The sequence below is a fragment of the Notolepis coatsorum genome (assembly GCF_963971535.1).
Source record: "Notolepis coatsorum genome assembly, chromosome: 17".
Taxonomy (NCBI): Eukaryota; Metazoa; Chordata; class Actinopteri; order Aulopiformes; family Paralepididae; genus Notolepis; species Notolepis coatsorum.
Genome location: NC_140181.1, coordinates 7,946,920 through 7,958,336, shown reverse-complemented (window position 1 = coordinate 7,958,336; position 11,417 = coordinate 7,946,920).

Sequence of the window (11,417 nt, the reverse complement as noted above, 5' to 3'; positions counted from 1 at the left end):
CGTGGTGCGCAGGCATAGTCGTGGTTCCCAAGCCGAAAGAAAAAATACGGCTGTGTGTAGATATGACACCTTTGAACAAATATGTCAGAAGAGAGAGACTCATCCTCCCAGCGGTGGATGAGACACTTGCCATGCTTGAAGGGGCGAAGATATTCACAAAGTTGGATGCTACTGCTGGCTTCTGGCAAATCCCGCTGGCAGAGGAAAGCAAGCTACTCACAACCTTCATCACCCCGTTCGGGCGGTATGCGTTCAATCGCCTCCCGTTTGGGATTTCATCGGCCCCAGAGCATTTTCAACGCCGTATGTCACAGATGATAGAAGGCTGCACAGGTGTCCAGTGTCATGCTGACGACATACTGGTGTACGGAAAGGACATACAGGAGCATAATGAGAGATTGCACAGGGTCCTAAAGACACTGCAGGCAGAAGGCCTGACACTGAACAGTGAAAAATGTGAGTTTGCAAAAAGCAGCATAATGTTCCTGGGTCACCGCATCACAGCAGACGGGGTGGCCCCGGATCCAGGTCAGAGCAATCTTGGAGATGCCTGACCCTACCGACGTCGAAGGAGTGAAAAGACTGATGGGGATGGCCCAATATATAGGCAAGTTCTTACCTCATCTGGCCTCGTACACTCGCCCAATCAAAGACCTGTTGTGCGGGAAGAATGAATGGGTCTGGGAGGCCCCACAAAAAGAAGCTTTTCAGAGACTGAAAGCAGAGTTAATTTCTCCGTGGGTGTTAGCCCCGTACTCACCTACAGCAGAGACGTGCGTATCGGCCAATGCCTCGTCCTACGGTATCGGAGGCGTTCTGACGCAGCAACAGACAGATGGGATATGGAAGCCGGTCGTGTTCATCTCTAGGAGCCTGTCAAGCCCAGAGAAGAATTATGCCCAGATAGAAAAGGAGGCGTTGGCAGCCACATGGGCATGAGAGCGGTTGTCATCCTACCTTCTGGGGGTCAGATTCAGGCTGGAAACTGATCATAAGCCACTAGTGCCATTGCTGAGTAACAAAGCACTAGATGAGCTCCCACCCAGAGTTCTGAGGTTTCGGCTGAGACTGATGAGATTCACATACGATATTGTACATGTGCCCAGTAAGTGCTTGATAACAGCAGACACATTGTCGAGAGCTCCTGTCAAGCACACGTTCACACAAGAAGAAATGGACAGGGAAACAAAAGTCAGAGTGTTCGTGGATGCAGTTGTGCAAAGCCTCCCAGCCACGGAAGCTAGGCTGAGGAGCATACAGGAGAAACAGGGTGTTGACCCTGTCTGTGCAATGCTCATCAGATACTGTAAGACAGGTTGGCCTGAGAAGCATGACCTCCCACTGGAGTTGGGGACATACTGGCCAGAAAGAGAGAACCTCACACTGGCTGGTGAGCTACTGCTGCGTGGTCAGAGGATCGTGATTCCCCAATGCATCAGACAGGAGGTGCTTAATGACCTGCACACTGGACATCAAGGAGTTGTCAAGTGCAGAGCAAGAGCACGCCAGTCAGTCTGGTGGCCCGGACTGTCGGTACACATCAATCAGCTGGTGGAAAAGTGTGACACATGTTCACAACACAGGGCAGAACGCAGAGAGCCCTTGGTCCCCACACCAGTGCAAGAAAGGCCCTGGCAGCGGGTCGCTACTGACTTGTTTTTCTGGGAGAAGAAGACTTATATGGTGATTGTGGACTTTTTCTCGCGATATATAGAAGTTGCCCATCTTAAGGTAGCTTCGGCGGAGACAGTCGTGGCTGCACTGAAGGACGTGTTCAGCCGTCACGGGACCCCGCAGACCCTGGTTTCTGACAATGGGCCCCAATACAGTGGGTTTCCCTTCCAGAGCTTTGCGGGTAAGTATGGTTTCACCCATGTGACTAGCAGTCCACGGTATCCGCAGGCAAACGGAGAGGCTGAGCGGGCCGTGGCTACAGTGAAGGGGCTGTGGAAAGGAGGAGGCGACAAGGCAAAGGCGCTGTTGGCATACCGCGCCACGCCCCTGGAGAGCGGTTATTCCCCTGCACAGCTCCTCATGGGGAGACAGATTCGCTCCAACATACCACAACTCCCAAAGACTCTACTCCCTCGCTGGCCAAACATCAGAGACTTCAGGAAGTCGGAGATGCAGGCAAAAGAGGATCAACAACGTCGCTACAATCTGCGTCACGGAGCCCGTCCCTTACCTACGCTGCAGTGTGGCCAAAATGTGTGGCTCCCCAAAGAGAACAGAGGAGGGACTGTCATACAGCAGGCGACAACGCCCAGGTCATACATCGTACAGACGGACGAAGGACAGTTGAGAAGAAATCGTGCTCACCTGCGCACTCTTCAGCAACCTGCTCCACAGACAACAACACCTGAGGTACCTGAGCCAACTGTGGAACAAGGTAACTCAGAGACACACCCATACCAGCCAGCTCAAAGTGCCAGTGACATTAGAAATGACAGACATTCTGATAACACCAAAGTGCCCTATGTGACCTCCTCTGGCAGAGTGTCACGTCCTCCAGTTAGATTGGATATGTGAGAGACGGGGGGGGGGGGGGTTGAATGACTGTGCATGAGCAAAAAAAAACTAAAAACTAAAAACAAAAAAAAAGAGAGAGAGAGGAAAGATGATGTGAATTGCATGTGTTCATAATCTCAGTAAGAGATGCAAGACGAGAGTCTTGTTGAGATTTATTGTTTGAAAATGCATTTGATGTGCTGGACCATTCTCTACTTAAGCATTACATCACGCGCAGGAGTGGTTTGTGAACAATAAACCATGCCTAGGGGTGGTCGTTAGACCCCCCTAGGCATGGTTTATTGTTCACAAATCACGACTGCAAGTGGTATAATGCTTTTATACAACTGCCACATTCATCCAACCTTATTGATATACAATAAACACACATTAATCGAAGATTTATTGAAAAAACCATCCGCCAGAAAAAGTAGTTCCCACAACTACAAAAAAGACAAGTTGCCTCCATGTGGAAGCAGCTCGGAAGTGCATCCAACCAACTAACACATCCAACTGTGTGTTATTGGAAGCAGCTTTAAGTGCATCCAACCAACTAACACATCCAACTGCCAACACATCCAACTGCCTTTCAACTAAGACATCCAACCAACTAACACATCCAACTTTTCTTTAGTTTTTAATTATGAAGTTAGTGGTTATTGGAATGATTGATTGATTGATTGAAAATTGTATTACCAGATGCAGAATGGGTACAATACAGTACGGCTCAATACACACAATTGTTAAAGGGGAACTCCAACATTTTGGGAAATTAGCTTATTTAACATCTTCCCTGGAGTTAGACAAGAAGATACATACCTTTTTTGTCTCTGTGCGTGCATTTTACTTTGGGAATAGACACTCCGTTAGCATAGCTTAGCTTCATCACTGGAAGTGAGGCAGGACAGTAGCCTTACAGTGCCTTACAGTGTATTGCAAGGTCTGACATTGACCAAACTTGATATGCATGACCTTGGTGGGCTCTAGGTCAACTCCTGAAAAGGGGGTCAATGTCAGACTTTGCAATCAAAAGTTAGGGGGCTAATAACCCTTGCCATAATTTCAGTGCGCCCCCTAACTTTTGATTGCAAGGTCTGACATTGACCCCCTTTTCAGGAGTTGACCTAGAGCCCACCAAGGTCATGCATATCAAATTTGGTCAATGTCAGACCTTGCAATACACTGTAAGGCACTGTAAGGCTACTGTCCTGCCTCACTTCCAGTGATGAAGCTAAGCTATGCTAACGGAGCGTCTATTCCCAAAGCTAAAATGCACGCACAGAGACAAAAAAGTTATGTATCTTCTTGTCTAACTCCAGGGAAGATGTTAAATAAGCTAATTTCCCAAAATGTTGGAGTTCCCCTTTAAGGGGATGCAGACCTACTTTCTACAGAACTTCATTCTTAGATGCTTCTATAGAAAGTAGGTAAAACAAATTAAAAAGTTTTCTTTGCCCTATAAGAAAAGAAAAGTTGGGGAGCTCCAGTAGCTCACCGCGTACCTCGAGCGCTATTTCGGCGCCGGGGACAACCGTGCTCGTCACGGATCTGGGGTAGCAAGTTCGATTCCCGGACAAAGCCGTAACTTTCTCAGAGTGTCTTCCCCCCATCTGTACCCCCATTCAACCTGTTTCTGTCGGTCATTCTTGACCAGAGAAAAAGCGATAAACGCAAAAAGAGCCAGCGGAATGGCCAAAGTTTAAAAAAAAGAAAAGAAAAGTTTTCTTCCCCCTATTTTTTTATTTATTTTTTTTAGCCTAAACGTAACCAGTTGGAAACCAGGCGTACAGTAATAAAATTAGCAATCAACCAATCAATCAATTCAATAGACCATGCTCACTTAAAACAGCGCTGCTTCTCTCTCAGTCTGACTCCCCCGCTGTTGCAGACAGGTGTGTGTGTGTGTGTGTGTGTGTGTGTGTGTGTGTGTGTGTGTGTGTGTGTGTGTGTGTGTGTGTGTGTGTGTGTGTGTGTGTGTGTGTGTGTGTGTGTGTGTGTGTGTGTGTGTGTGTGTGTGTGTGTGTGTGTGTGTGTGTGTGTGTGTGTGTGTGTGTGTGTGTGTGTGTGTGTGTGTGTGTGTGTGTGTGTGTGTGTGTGTTTGTGGGTACGCCAGCGTCGGACAGTGTGAGAGTGAACGCTGCAGTCAGTGGGAAGGAAGTAGAAATTTAAAATAAAATTGCAAATAATCAATCAATCAATCCGCGATTTTCTTTTGTTCTAAAATGACTCATGACCCATCAATTACATCATCCAACATTGTTTAAAGGACTAAGACATTCGCCTTGACAGAATCGCTTTATATTTAGTCGTTATGACGCTATCAACATATCCATTTGTTAAAGATTATTGTCCGCCATCTTGTGATCCGGCGGAGTGATGTGATGTGATTCGGTTGTGGGCGGGTCCTGGGACCAGAAGCGTAGAATGGTCCCAATACATACGTGTAAATGGACTGTTTCAGCCAATCAGAATTGAGAAATTTGCATGCCGTTGTATAATGGTTGAGAAACTTAAATGTTATGGTTTTAACTCTTCTGCTTTAAAGTGAATACTAAGTTATTTGTCCTCTAGATCACAGAAGGTGTATCTAAATGGCAGCCTGTCCAGTAGCAGAGGTCTAGTGTGTGGCGTTCCGCAAGGAAGTTGCCTAGGACTTTTGCTCTTCTCTGTATTTACTAATGACCTGTTACGAATGGCGTGTTTCGATAGCATGGTGGAGTGTGGAACCCAGTTGCAGCAGATAATGGAGAGATACCTTAACAGGAAGCAGGAGACGGCGTTGTGATGATAACAAGGTTTACTCAAACAGAAAACAAGGAAACACGACTGACAAACAGGTAACATTAAACAATGAACCAGCCAGCGTATGCTGGCCCAGAACACTTAAATACAAACACTAATTAATTAAAGGGGATCAATAAAGGAATATCTTATCTTAATTAGAGACAGAGGGTAATTACTAACAGGACACAGGTGTGGTAGACAGAACTAACAGAAAACATAGCACACAGGGGAAAACAATAACAATTGTACAAACTGAGACATACGAGACTAAAACACATTTACAAAACACAGACAGTAGGGGACACAAGACTAACACAGTGGAAATAATAATGACAACATAGACAACGAATATATCAAACATAAATGGCAGAAAATAATGTTAATCAGGTGAGTGAGCTAATGCCAGATCTGCCACATCTGGATCAGCCCACCGGTTGGCAATGTTGAAGAGTGAAGTGGTGTATGGAAGGGAAGTTGTGAAGGTCCGACACCTGGACCAGCCGCACCGGGAGGAGGGTTGCCGTCTGGTCCCGCAGGACCGGGGGAAGCGTTACAATGACCTATCTTGGGCTACCAAATGTGCTACAACAGTTCTTTATGCAGATGATTCAACATTGTATTACGCTGCACCATCATGCAATGTACTTAATGAAGTTTTGAGCAGAGAACTTAAAGTTGTGCATGACTGGGTAGTATGTAATAGACTTGTCCTTAATATCTCCAAGACTAAATGTATTGTGCTGGGAACAAGGCACAGGTTATCTACAAATCCAAAGCTTCATTTAAACTTGTGTAATTCGGCAGTTCAACAAGTTGAAAGTACTAAACAGTGATGCTGGATTGCACTCTGTCTTGGTCTCAGCATATTAATTATATTGTTTTAAAAATGGGAAGAGCAATTGGTATTTCCAGGAAATGTGCTTCTCTTGTTGCCCGTCCCCTTTTATGTCAGATAGTGCAAAGTTTAGTTTTATGTCATCTTGACTATTGCTCTGCGATGTGGTCATCTGCTGCCAGTGGTGACCTCAGGAAGCTCCAGGTGGTCCAGAACAGTGGTGACCTCAGGAAGCTCCAGGTGGTCCAGAACAGGGGTGACCTCAGGAAGCTCCAGGTGGTCCAGAACAGGGGTGACCTCAGGAAGCTCCAGGTGGTCCAGAACAGGGCAGCACGGTTGGTACTGGGCTGCTCACTAAGGTCTAATGTGAGCCGTATGCATGCCCGCCTCTCTTGGCTTAACGTTGAAAATAGATTGTCTTTTAATATACATGTGCTGTTCAAGTTGGTCCTGAGCAGTAAAACTCCTGTTTTTATACATAATCAGATTGTTTTTAGTAATACTGTGCACGAGCATTACACTAGAGGTTCCAGTAGTGGGCAGCTTGAATTGCCAGGTCCTAAAACACTTTAAGGGAGATCTTTTATTTTTAGAGCATTAACTCTTTGGAATAACCTGCCTCCAAACCTCTGCTGCATTTACAGTAGATTCACTTTTAAAAAGAATCTTAAACAGTTTTTAAATTGTTTTTAACACTAAAGTAATTTTTTGTTTTTGTTTTACACTAATGTAATTTTAGCTATCTTAATTGTTACAGTAGTTTCATTATGCATCGTGTGTACTGACTTTTAATCATTTTGTTTGTGCAATAATAATTGTTTTTGTATGTTTTTTTGTGTGTGGACCCCAGGAAGACTAGCTGGTTGCTACGGCACCAGCTAATGGGGATCCCTAATAAAAAAAATCTCTCTCTCTCTCTCTCTCTCTCTCTCTCTCTCTCTCTCTCTCTCTCTCTCTCTCTCTCTCTCTCTCTCTCTCTCTCTCTCTCTCTCTCTCTTTGTTTACCCTTTTCTACCACTGCCTTTGTTATTCCTGGTGTCTGAGACTGATTTGATGTGTGTGTGTGTGCGTGTGTGTGTGCGTGTGTGTGTGTGTGTGTGTGTGTGTGTGTGTGTGTAGGCTCAGAGGTGGCTGGTCTGCTGTAAGGAGCAGTGGGGGAGGGGATGGGTGACTCAGCAATATGATTCATTTGTAATTAGAGGCCCTATATTAGTAAGTTTGAAAAACAGAAGGTTAACCTTTCACTACCACACTACAGAAGGTTAACCTTTCACTACCACACTACAGAAGGTTAACCTCTCACTACCACACTACAGAAGGTTAACCCTTTCACTACCACACTACAGAAGGTTAACCTTTCACTACCACACTACAAAAGGTTAACCTTTCACTACTACACTACAGAAGGTTAACCCTTTCACTACCACACTACAGAAGGTTAACCCTTTCACTACCACACTACAGAAGATTAACCCTTTCACTACCACACTACAGAAGGTTAACCTTTCACTACCACACTACAGAAGGTTAACACTTTCACTACCACACTACAGAAGGTTAACCTTTCACTACCACACTACAGAAGGTTAACCCTTTCACTACCACACTACAGACGGTTAACACTTTCACTACCACACTACAGAAGGTTAACACTTTCACTACCACACTACAGAAGGTTAACACTTTCACTACCACACTACAGAAGGTTAACCCTTTCACTACCACACTACAGAAGGTTAACCTTTCACTACCACACTACAGAAGGTTAACCCTTTCACTACCACACTACAGAAGGTTAACCTTTCACTACCACACTACAGAAGGTTAACCTTTCACTACCACACTACAGAAGGTTAACCTTTCACTACCACACTACAGAAGGTTAACCTTTCACTACCACACTACAGAAGGTTAACACTTTAACCGTCTGTAGTGTGGTAGTGAAAGGGTTAACCCCCCCCCCCCATCTCTGCTTCTCTGGCCTACCACTCAAGTGGGAAACAGTTCTTGTTATTGTGTAATATGATTTCAGAATCAATAATGCTTGCATTTTCTTTTATCGCCGTATAGGCCTATCACAAGTAAAAATAAAAAGTGTTACTCGTAAAATAATAATAATAATAAAAATAAAAACAGTGCAGAAACCATAGGGGCCTGAGGGCGGAAGACCCCTCCTGCCCCCTCCCTCCCTCCCACTCAGCACGACGCACACATTCCTCCGCCATAAATAGTAGTGCAGCGTATAGCAACAGTACAGTTCCTGGGTAGCCTATAAGGGGAGTATAACCAACACCTTTCATCATTCAGGGCTATACGGGTCACCCCCCCCCCCCCCCCCCCCTCCCCCTCTGTCGCTGACCGATGACATCGCGTGACACCGGTGAACCCTGTCTGAACCCTCGCTGGGACATCAATCTGCTCCCGAGTGTCTCGTTGACGCCTGGAGAGGAGGCCACAGAGAGAGGCGGAGGAGGCTGTGTTATTAATCCCTGGGTTATTACATTGGGCTATAGAGTGGCACCTTTATTATCTCCAATAATTTAAGGATTTATACGGGGAAGTTTATGGTCAGCAGGGGTGGTTTATGGTCAGGGTGGGGTCAGTCACTTCAGGGGATGACAGTGTAACAGCATATGCACCTATAAAAGTAATCAAATAACAAATCTGTATATTTCCATAAAACAGTATTTAATTTAAAGTAATTTAGGTATAGGCTATATGCTTGGATTAGGGATGATCTAAATGTGTTACACTCTTAAAGGAAAACTCCAACATATTGGGAAATTAGCTTATTTGCCATCTACCCTGGAGTTAGACAAGAAGATACATACCTTTTTCTTCTCTGTGCATGCAGTAGGAGTAGGAAGACGTTGGGAACTAGGCTAATGGAGGAACCTACTTCCAGTGACTGACGCTAAGCTAGGCTAACGTGCGTGTCTTCCTACTCCTACTGCATGCACAGAGAAGAAAGAGGGTATGTATCTTCTTGTCTAACTCCAGGGTAGATGCCAAATAAGCTAATTTCCCAAAATATTGGAGTTTTCCTTTAACCCTTTCACACTACCAAAGGGTTAACCCTTTCACATGTGCCAATAGAGAAGGTTAACCCTTTCACTGCCACACGCGACAAAGGGTTAACCCTTTCACTACCACACTACAGACGGTTAACCCTTTCACTACCACACTACAGAAGGTTAACCCTTTCACTACCACACTACAGAAGGTTAACCTGTCACTACCACACTACAGAAGGTTAGCCCTTTCACTACCATACTACAGAAGGTTAACCTGTCACTACCACACTACAGAAGGTTAGCCCTTTCACTACCACACTACAGAAGGTTAACCCTTTCACTACCACACTACAGAAGGTTAACCTGTCACTACCACACTACAGAAGGTTAGCCCTTTCACTACCATACTACAGACGGTTAACCTGTCACTACCACACTACAGAAGGTTAGCCCTTTCACTACCACACTACAGAAGGTTAGCCCTTTCACTACCACACTACAGAAGGTTAACCTGTCACTACCACACTACTACATATGGTCTGTAGTGCGGTAGTGAACTGTAGTGTGTGTGGTAGTGAAAGGTTAATCTTCTGTATAGTGTGGTAGTGAAAGGGTTAATAGAACGTTGGGTCCCTGGTCTTCCCTTTTTCTCTGTCTTTCGAGTGGATTGCTTTCAGCTTGTAAAGATGTCGGGTTTTGGTTTGGAGGCGGCCAACTTCAGTAAACTGGTCAACCCTGGTGTCGTTGGCACGCTGCAGTACCAGAGGGGGGGGGGGGGTACATAACTGCGGGCTGCCCGCGTTCACAGACGGAGGCTTGTTGCTGGGGAGCCCCCCCCCCCTATGGCGTCTTATCCAGGGGTGTAAAAAGTACCCAGAGATGATACTTAAGTGAAAGTATGGGTACCGTCTCAAAATCGTACTCGAGTAAAAGTCAGAGTGTCTGGCTAGAAACACACTTGAGTAAAAGTTTAAAAGTTTCTACTTTTAAATGTACTTAAGTACTAAAAAGTTAAAGTAAAAACTTTTTTTCTGACTGTCTATTCTTCTGATAGCAGGTGTTTAATCAAAGATCCCCGCTCTCTAGTCTGGCACGAGGACCAATCAGCATGGGTATGGGGCGGGTTCATTTTCCATTGACGGGGATTTGATTGGGCTGTTTTTAAATAAAGTGTGGCCGCAGGATTAATAACGTTAACGTTAGTTCGGCCAGAGAAACAAATATACGAATTAAAATAGTTGGACCTGCGAGATTTGTACTTTGTACTTTGTAGGTCTGCATTTTAAATGTGAGGAGTAAAAAGTATGTTTTTTTTCTCTGAAATGTAATTGAGTAAAAGTACACAAGTATACAAACTTAATTACGGGGTGATGATGATGATGTGGTTGTGAACTGCAACCAAAGGGTATACGTGTCCCCGGCCGGCACACACAAAGGATAGCCTATTTAAAGAGTGCTATAATTGGCGCCGCACACCCCAGGAAGTTGCCACTCGTGCACGCAAGAGAATGTCACGTGCGTATAGGAGTTCAACTTGTTTGAGAAATGTCCACTCCTGGAAATGTCTGTGCACTTACTGCTGCTGTGTGCATAACGTGGATTTTAAGACTCAAAACACTTTCACCTATAGGCTCCGTGTAGGGAGGAAAGGTCATTCTCTTCAGATTTTCACGAGAAGGTCCGTTTACCCCGTGAACATCTTTTCATGCGACTCTCTGAGTGACTGTTATTTTGTTCAAGTATATAGTTTCTGCTCCATTCATCTATATCAGCTCCGCTCTTTCAACCTCCCATAAATGACTCATTGTACTGTATATTGTATATTGTATTGTAACTCAGTTACTTTTCTACTCTGTATTGTATATATGTATATTGAACACTTTTGTCTACGTACTTGACTTCTATTTTATACTTATCTATTATTTATTTTTTATTAATTTTTTTCTAATTTCTCTGTTTTTCTCCCCGTCCCAATGAATGAATGAATGAATGAATGAATGAATGAATGAAAACTTTATTAACAGATTGCAGAATGGGTACAATACAGTACAGCTCAATACACACAATTGTTAAGGGGATGCAGACCAGAGAAAGACTTTCGTCTTGTTTACATCAGGGTCCCCCATTTTCAATTCATATAGACATTTATAACATACACAACATACAATCTAGTCGTTGTGCCAATTCCCCCCCCCCCCCCTACCTGGTTGTTGTGCGCATGTTCTCCTACGAGTCGGTACGAGGGCGTCCCTAGTCGATCGCACGCTTCCTCCGAT